The sequence below is a fragment of the Aptenodytes forsteri genome, unplaced genomic scaffold (genome assembly GCF_000699145.1).
Source record: "Aptenodytes forsteri isolate BGI_AS27 unplaced genomic scaffold, ASM69914v1 Scaffold249, whole genome shotgun sequence".
Taxonomy (NCBI): domain Eukaryota; kingdom Metazoa; phylum Chordata; class Aves; order Sphenisciformes; family Spheniscidae; genus Aptenodytes; species Aptenodytes forsteri.
Window position 1 is genome coordinate 1,230,644 of NW_008796188.1, and position 9,620 is coordinate 1,240,263.

Genomic DNA, 9,620 nt, shown 5'->3' on the forward strand with positions numbered 1-9,620 from the left:
TTTTTTACCAAAATTTTACCTATGCAAAAAGTGTCTGAGCAGCTCTCCTGGCAGTCCCTCTGCACGCTTCCCACTGCCTTCTACTGCTGGAAGAGCGGTAACTCTGACCTGTCCTCTTCACTGAGGCCTCCCAGAGACCTGGATCCCTCTGCAATAGATCTAATCCAGGCATTACAACTTTACGATGAGCTCAGCTGTGATGAGGATGAAACGGCTCATTGAAGAGGCTCATCTGCAACACTCAGCACTTGTTGCCACTTGGATGACATGCTCACGCTCAGTTCTCCTGCTGGTTTGACTGGCATCGCTGCGTGTTGGTTCTGCTGGGCACTCATCTTGGGGTCAACTGCCAGGACCTCTTCTTTGGCAAGATGGTTTCTCCTCAACATTGTTGCTACAGAAGGTGGAATTACTTCTGCGTTTTTGAGCTTTGGCACAAACAGTTGCATCAGCCACAGCTGAGACCTGAGCAGGCATGGAGCTGGCTAAATGCCACGTACTGAGCTCCACACAGGTCAGAGCAGGTCAGGCATGAGATGGTGGAGCTCCCTGTGGTACTCTGTCTTCCATTTGATTCTGCCTGTTGGGTCAGAAATCAAGAGAATTTAAAATTTTTATCTTCAGGGCAAGCCAAGAAATTTCCAGCAGTAATTATACTTGGTACAAGCCGATAATTTCATTTTCTGCTCAGGTCTTCCAGAGGTGCCATCCCACCTGGCTTATGAAGAGCAAGTGGTGGGGAATGCAGCACTTCCAATAGTCAATTGATCCAATAGCTAATTAAACACCTTGTTAGAAAAAAGTTAGAAAATATTACCACTCTGACTTCATCTGGCTACAGCTTGATCTTGTTTCATCTTTATTGGCTATAGACTTGTCTACCATCTCTTCTTCTGTAACATGCATGTCTTCCTTGGACTCCCTCTGAAAAGTTCAATACTGTCAACTGGTTTCTTGCTGTTAGCGACTACGGTATGTGTGTGGCCATGAAATGGGCCAATTTGAGCCCAGCAAAGACTTAATCTTCACAGAGGTATTTCTAGAGCTTGGAAAAAGATCAAACACTTCCATGGTGAAGTACTTCCCATTGCAGACAGGGCAGAGGATGAACTTTCTTTTAGAGGTGCCCTTCCTTCCACCGGTGGGAAATGCCTCGAGGACTCTCAGACTGGCGGCTGCACTTCCAGACAACAAGAATTAGGTGCAATGAAGGTCCCATCTCCACTCAGAGGGCTGAGACCTTGGGTGAAAAGCATCAGCTTCAATCAGCTGCAACCACCACCGGTGGCCCCTCAAACTGAAAACAGCCTAGGAAAGGCTTCGCTGAGATACCAGGAGATCTGAACACAAGTTAAAACAGTCTGAGCGAACACAGGGATGCACTTTTCACCTCTGTAATTAATTGCCTCCGTGGGCCTGGTAGGCAAAGCTGTGAAGAGGAGAACTGGGATCATTCAGGAAGCAATTAGAGACTATCCTTGGGGAAGAACAATATGGAAATTGATATGTGTTGATGGGACAAGTGGCCATGTCTAATTCCCAGTATCCATCTATTTATTTAATGTGTGAGTAAACACCATGGTTATGGGGTATAGCGTGTGCTGGAGCTGCTGCCTGTGACATTAACATGCCAATAACAGCACTTTATGGTAGGAACGTGGCTGCGTATCATTAGAAAATCGAGCCTGGAGGGAGCTGGGTGGTGTAAACTGCTCACGTGCAGCAACACTTGTGCCAGCAAAGCGTCAGTACCTGGCAGAACTTGGTCTGAGTGTGGGTGAGACAACCCGGATGGATCTGGGCACATGCCACCCCCCTGCCTGCAACCCGCCATCTGTGCAAACACCAACCACCAGACGTTGCTCTGAGCCCAAGCGCAGCCCGCCCCCGCTTTGCTGGTGTGACTTCTCCACCCAATGGTGTCTGTGTGGGGTCCTCCCCGCCGGACTTGCAGACCAACGCTGCCCATGTGAGGATCTGCACCAGGAAACGTTTATTTGCTGAGCAGGACACTTGGGCATGGACCGGAGCTGTGCATGCCGGCTCTGCTCACAGCTGGTGCATGCGTGGCCACGGCAGTGTGTGCAGGCGTGCGTAGAATCACAGAATGGTTTGGGTTAGAAGGGACATTTAAAGGTCATCTAGTCCAACCCCCTGCCGTGGGTAGGGACATCTTCAACTAGATCAGGTTGCTCAGAGCCCCGTCCAGCCTGACCTGGAATGTTTCCAGGGATGGGGCATCCACCACCTCTCTGGGCAACCTGGGCCAGTGCTTCACCAAAGGGGCATCGTGCCCCTTGGCCTGTGCCTTTACTCACGAGCCCATCCACATGCTGGAAAACCAGCTGGATCTCCATTCATTTGGGCATTGGGGTTTAGATGCTGCGAGCGCTCGGATCAGCTCTTCTCCCTTGCTCAACCAGTTGCCCCAGTGGTCTCTTTGGCTCTCGAATATACAGATAGCAAAATTTCAGAATGCCTCATGCCTCAGGAAGCAAATACACCACAGAAAAAAAAGCTTGCCAGGGAAAACATAAGATGCACATTTAGCATCACGGGCTCCCGAGGAGATGGCAGTTGCCTGTCAGCCCCCACGCTGAGCAGCTTGCTTGCGATGTTTGAAGTTAATACCTCCTGACGCAGAGACGAGAAGACCTCTGAAAGCACAAATTAATAAAAGTGACATGCCAAGAGGAAGCGTGAGCGTGGCGGTGACAAGGAAGAGGCTCTTTGATGTTATCAGAGCAGGAGAGAAGGTAACAGAGGAGGATATTAAACAGATGAGAGAAGAGCTGAATTTGAGTGGATGGGTACGATCAGGATCAAAATGAATTAAGATTTTTTACAAGGAAAACCATATGAGAAATAAGTTTTCAGCGACTAAAATTAACAGGAGGAAAACTTCGGCTTCTTGTAGACAAGCTGTATGATGTACAAAGAGAATTTATGCCTCCTGGAAAATCTCTAACAGTTTTGGCGTCTGTTTAAAAAGCAATGCTGACAGAGGGAAGAAATTGGAGCATCCAGAAAGCTGGCTGTTGGCAGGAGCTAGATAAAACTATCTCCAAAGCTTTTGTTGTAGCTGCTGGGAAAAGCTTCTCTGATGAAAAGAAAATGGTCAATTTGAAGGGGTTCCTCCTGAGAAAGGCTGGCTTAGAAACTGCAAAAAAAAGAAAGGGGGCAGTTGGGATGGCTGGTCTTACCAAACTGCAAGGGAAGTGTTTCATCTCAAAGAGGCATTTCATCTGGAGCTGAGGTTTATATTATTGGGTGCATAAAACAGGCTAAAATCAAACAGGATGGTTTAGTTTTACTGAACTCAGCTCTTTCGAATGGCCCCAATGGCAGATAGCGGGAGGGAAAAGCTGTGGTTTATGTTCCTTCCCCTCCATTGCAGAAAGACAAACACCACAAATGTTATGGCCTTGGAAAGGAGACTCCAAGACTGAACCTGTTTTGCTTGGATGCACCCAGAAAATGCTGCAGAGCCTGCTGGTGCTGCTGCGAGTCAGAGAAGGGAAAATCATAGAACGCTGCTCCTTCATACAGTGGTTATCTGTGAGTGAAACTAACAGCTTAATCATTTCATCCATCATTTGTAGCCCTAGTATTACTGAATACCTTCCTCGTCTATGAATTCAGTAGAATCATAGAATCATAGAATCATTGAGGTTGGAAAAGACCTCTAAGATCATCGAGTCCAACCGTCGACCCAACATCACCACCCACTAAGCCATGTCCCTAAGTGCCTCATCTACTCGTCTTTTAAATACCTCCAGGGATGGGGACTCCACCACTTCCCTGGGCAGCCTGTTCCAATGTTTCACCACTCTTTCAGTAAAGAAATTTTACCTTAAATCCAATCTAAACCTCCCCTGGTGCAACTTGAGGCCATTTCCTCTCGTCCTATCGCTTGTTACTTGGGAGAAGAGACCGACACCCACCTTGCTACAACCTCCTTTCAGGTAGTTGTGGAGAGCGATGAGGTCTCCCCTCAGCCTCCTCTTTTCCAGGCTAAACAGTCCCAGTTCCCTCAGCCGCTCCTCATCAGACTTGTTTTCCAGACCCCTCACCAGCCTCGTTGCCCTTCTCTGGACACGCTCCAGCACCTCGACGTCCTTCTTGTAGTGAGGGGCCCAAAACTGAACACAGTATTCGAGGTGCGGCCTCACCAGGGCCGAGTACAGGGGCACGATCACTTCCCTGCTCCTGCTGGCCACACCACACTATTTACAGGCCAGGGTGCCATTGGCCTTCTTGGCCGCCTGGGCACACTGCCGGCTCATGGTCAGCCGGCTGTCGCCCAACACCCCCAAATCAACAGGGAGTCACCAGCCTGAGCACGCCGCCAGAATTGTCCCTCCATTCTTGTATGTGTTTTGAGTCAGACGTGGCGTGATAGCAGCGCTGGCACTTAGAGCTGGCATTTGGGCATCCTGCAAAATGGTCCAGACCAGGATGTCATCACTTTACTATTTTGAGCTCTCACTTGCACACAAACGCCGGAGGGAAAGATGTGACAGACACACGTGTGCGCATGTGCTTTTTAATTTTTCAAGACTTGTCAGCTTGAAAGGGAAGGTTGGGAGATGTAACAGCTTTGTCATGTTCCCTTATCAAACCCACAACAGTGACCTTCTCCGCTTTTATATCAATGACATCGGCCGAACAGCTCATCTCCATCACGTGCTGCATCCCAAGAGGGGCTTATTTTGCCTTAATGCTGCGGAGGTCGCTGGGAAGGTTGAGAGTTAGCAGATGAGCTGGCTGGAGGAGGAGGGACGGTGCCGCTCGGAGATGCACTGGTGACAAGAACAGAAGTGCCTGTGTACAAGAGAGTGCTGGAGGTGGCAGGAAGATGGCAAAGCTGCGACTCGAAGCTGAGACCCATCAGACATGCTGGCGTGCCAGCATCTTACAGCAGGACCATGCCAGCAAAGTGCTTCAGAGGCTGTCTAGTGGGCTACTAGTGCATTGCAGGGATATCGCATATTTGGAGGAGTATCTCAGCATGCTAACGAAATCCAGAGGCCATGTGCAGTAATTAGGCCACTTGACAGCCATGCGCAACCACCTTTGGCTGCCACAGGCAGCCTCTTCGACTGCATTAAGTGCTTTTGAGAGAGTGGCATTGCTCTCTTGGGGCGGAGGGAAGTAGGTAGCCAGGGCATCCCGTCGATATTTTATTCATGCTGCCTTGCAAGTCGAAAGTGGCTCAGCTCCAGCAGTCTCATCTCTTTCTCTATTTTTTTATGCCCGAATTTGCTAGAGGATGCTCATCTGGCTGCTGGGCAGGAGGCAGTGCCCAGCCTGCACCCTTGCTAGCCCAGAGAATCGAACCCAACCCCAAGGCAAGGCAGTCCTGTGGGCTCATATGCCACAGCGGTGCTGAACCCACTGATCTGCACGTTCAAGATCGTGATGGATCCAGGGCATGTTGTCTCGTCTGGGTATCTTTGCCCTGCCTTTGTGGTGGCAAATGGGCCATAGGCTTTCCAAAACATCAGCATGGGGAACACAGGTCAGCAGGGTGATGCACTTTTATCCAGCCCTTCCAGGGCTGGAAGGGAATCCGTGCAGAGGAGGGATGTCCAGGTTTTTCACAGGAGAGCTGCAGCACCAGGATTGAATCAGCTTCTCCCACACTTATAAATGGGAATGGGACCCCCCCCCCATACCCCAATATTTTCTGCATATTTGCTGACCTCATCTGGGTGCCAAGCCGGGAAGCTGGCCATGCCATTCCCCAGCTCATTTTCTGTCCTAATCTCTGGTTTTTTCAGTATTTCTTTGTCTGCTATTCCCACTCCTCCCAGAGCCGTGGGGAGCTGCAGCAACATCCCTGCTGCCAACAAACAGCAGGAACGCCAGCTCCCAAGGTGCTGCAGGCATCATAGACAGGGCACAGCATCATGGGGTGCAGGTCTCAGATATGAGGATGGAGCATGTGGAGACCTGCAGATATTTCTCCTGATCCTAATGGGAAAGGACAGATGTTGGATGGGGGGGCAGAAGTGGCCATATACTCAGAAGCTGATGGAGACAACCTGGATAGATGGCCAGGCACTTCCAGATATCTCAAAGGACTCCCCCAGGCATGGTTTGGAGGCATCTTCATCTGGATAAGAAATATATACATGTGGCTGAAAGGCAGAGGCGGGAGGAGGAAGCTTTCTGAATGCAGGATGAACTGAATGGACAGCATTGGCCAAGTAAAGGGAAGTATTTGATAAAGCATAAACAAAAGATTATTACTTATTCTGACACTTTCAAAGTCAGCACTCTCTTTCCTTCAGTTTGCAGCTGGCTGATTTTAAAAAGAGGAGGGAGAGGGTTAAAAAATCCATCACAAAGTAATGTGTTTTGGGCCACCTGAACTGAGCGGGGTGGGGGTGTGTTAAGTTCTTGTTTGCATTCATGCAGGAATTGTGCAAAAAGTAATAAATCCTCTGATATGAGGCAAATCATCCCCCCTGTCCCACACCCCCCTGCCTTGCTCTAAAGCCCTGAGAAACGTTGTCAGAGCAATAGTGCAGGATTCATATTTTTTTTATAACTGTTTTCCTCAGGAGCTCATGTTGCAGCTCCAAAATTTCTTGCTGATTCTCTCTGCTGGCTCAAGCCTTGTTTATTGCTGCCTGTGCTCTTCAACCCCCCTTTTATCTCCCCCGGCCCTGCCCCGCTGGTGAGCTGAGCTCTGCCCGACTCGCGGGCGTGCAGGACCCTGGTGCCCCTGTGCTGCCTCCAACACCGGCACTCGTCAAATGTTTATAACCCGGGCCAAGACAGCCACAGAATGTGACTGAGCAGAAAGCTATTTTTGCTTTTGAATTCATATCCACTGAGTGCTTCTTCCATCGATTCCAGTCCCTGGGCATCTCTCGCTAACAAACTTCTCCCAGCAAGCACTGAGGCTACCTGCAGGCTCTGCCTCGTACGTTTGTTTCTGCCTTTGTAAACCGAGAAGAAAGGTCTTTGTTTGCTTTGTGGAAACCACCCCTCGTATGAGCAGCTGGCCGAGTGAAGCTTGGCTCTTCTGGGCTGGATCCTCCGGTGTCTGTCCAGGGTGCGAGCTCTGATTGCCCCAGTTGGCACACCTCCGTCTTATTTTGTGCTTATTGACCTCTCTCTGCATCCTTTCTCTCAATGTGGGAACAATGAGGATTTCTCATCTCTGTGTTGTCCCTAATTTCATAATTCTGCAGCCGGGGCACCCAGTAAAGGATTGCATGGGGACCACACTCACATCAACTCCCTTGGGAGCCATGGGCATGTACCAAACCCTGACCCATGGTGTGGTTGTATGGCTGTGACCATAGAAGTTTCCCCAAAGCCCTAAATTATCTTTTCAGTGCTCAGTCCTGTCCAGAAGGAGATGGACAAACACTTTCGGGGAACAGCTCCCTTTTCCCTGGCTCTGGACACCACCAGGAGCTAAACTGTCTCAGGCTTGTGGGAAACATGCCACCTCCAAGCATGTGCTGCTCCGAAAAGCAAGCCGTGTGTATCCGTAAGATGTAGACAGGGCTCATCCGCACTGCAGAGATAACTGGGACTGGGCTTTTGGCAGAACTCTCTCCTTGCAGGAAGCAAGAAACCTGCCAGAGTATTTTTTTTAAAGTTTTATACCTCCTGGGCTTTGCCCACTCACTGAAAAGTGAGGTTGGAAAAATACCTCCCATCAAAATAATTTTTTTTAAAAAACTGTTGTTTATCTGTGTTTTTAACTCAGGATGTGGAAACATCTTTATTCTCTTTCAAAAGCTGAACCTTTCATATCCAGAATTTTGGGCTGGAAAACAGTTTTGCTGTTTCCAGATTTCACAGCAGAGTGTCTGTTTTCAGCTGCTGAGAACCAAACCGGTCCCTCTTTTCCTTTCATTTGCTTTTTCCACTTCTATTTTCAAGCAAAAGCCTTTGCAGAGACTGAACCTGGAGTTGCAATGATCTTTTCCCCAAAGCCAAAGGGATTTGCCCTCAGCCCGTGGCCAGGAGGCTGCTCCCGTGCCCTGGGCGTTTCTGGCATCTGGGCTCCAGCTGGAACCAAACAACTTCCAGCCACTTCTCTCCTGTAAATACAGGAGCCGTCGACTTCCCAGGCATTTAAAGTGATTTATTGGTCTAATGACTCCAACCATGTGGCTCGGAGTGGCTATCTTCCACAAGTTTGCCGATGGAGCCTCGTGAGCTTTTAATGCTTTTCTTGGCACAGTGGCCTCTTCTCCTGCAGCTTCAGCTCCTGGACTTCTGGCGTGGCCATCCCCGTCCCTCCCACACGTTTTGGCTGAAGTTCATTCACGATTTCTATTTTTAGCCACTCTCTTGTATTCATCTCCTCTGAGTTCTCAGACATTTCAGCCTTTGTATGTTTTACCCCATGGCAACTTCAGCCTGTGATATCTCATTTTGGTGACCTTGGGAGTGTGTTATTAGTGTTGAGGGTCTGATTTGTGCACCGAAAATCCTGCTCTTTACCTGTCCTCCAGGAGACACCAGAAGGTCCTTCTGAGCCGAAATCCACCTGAAGGGTGTTCAAACAAAGACCAAACCAGCCCCATCTCACGCTGCAGTACCTGGGTTGGTGGAGCCAGACTTGGTCCAGAAGATGCAACCCATACAAAACTTTAGGGAGCAGCAGCCACAGCAACCAGCATCCCCTCCCATGGCGGAGATGGGAGCTCTGTGGGATGTTGTAAGTCCCCCAGATGCCTTCAAGGTGGTTTTCAAAGAGTCCTTTGCAAGATCTGATGGAGCATCTCGCAAAGTCTACACCCAAGCCTTTGAGGCCATCTGAGCCCTCACCCAAAGCAATCCCGACTCCTCCTGCTTTGTCTGCTCACAGCCGCTGCACCTGGATCAGCCAGTGGCTAAGAGGACGATGTCTCCAGGAAGGAAGCGGGAGACGTTAAACCCCAGCTTGTTCTTTAGTGGCTGCTGGTAGCACAGCGTGGGGCCATCTCAGCTTGTTAGCATCTAGCAGGCTGAGAAGATGCAGGCTGCTTGAGTTTTAACAACACACAAAACTCCATCTTCCTTTTAACCTTTTCTTTTTTTAATGCATGAGAAAAAAATAACCCACCACTTTGCTGCATCGTAAGGTGGTCCCTACAGAGGTTGGGTATGGTCTAATTTTCCATACCCTTGTGTCCTCCAGAGACGTGCGACTGCCCAGCCTTCAGCTGGCTGCAGTCTCTGCTCTTCCACAAAACATCCAACGGGTGAGATGCTTCAATAAAAATCATGCTGATGCAGCTCAGGAAGAAGTGGAGCCAGAAAATGTTTCCATGCTCTTAAAACCAAAAACTTACCCAGGAAAAGTTTTATGGGTTCCAGGCAGCAGGAGGCTGGTGCCCATGGAGTTTCCCAGCAGAGGCTTTCTATGCTGTAGCAAATATTAATAAATAATGAGGAAAGTTGTTTTTCAGGGAAAGGGTGCGATTGCCAAAAAAGATACAGCCACCTGAGATGATAGAAATCTGCAGAAGGATCGTACGCCGGCAGCGCAGACCTGGACGACCTTCTTTTCCAGCTGGGGAAAACAAGCTGCTGCAGTACAGCCATCACGTCTGGTCCCCTTCCTCAGACAGCTCAGCAGACTGAATGCAAAGCGTCTTGCACTG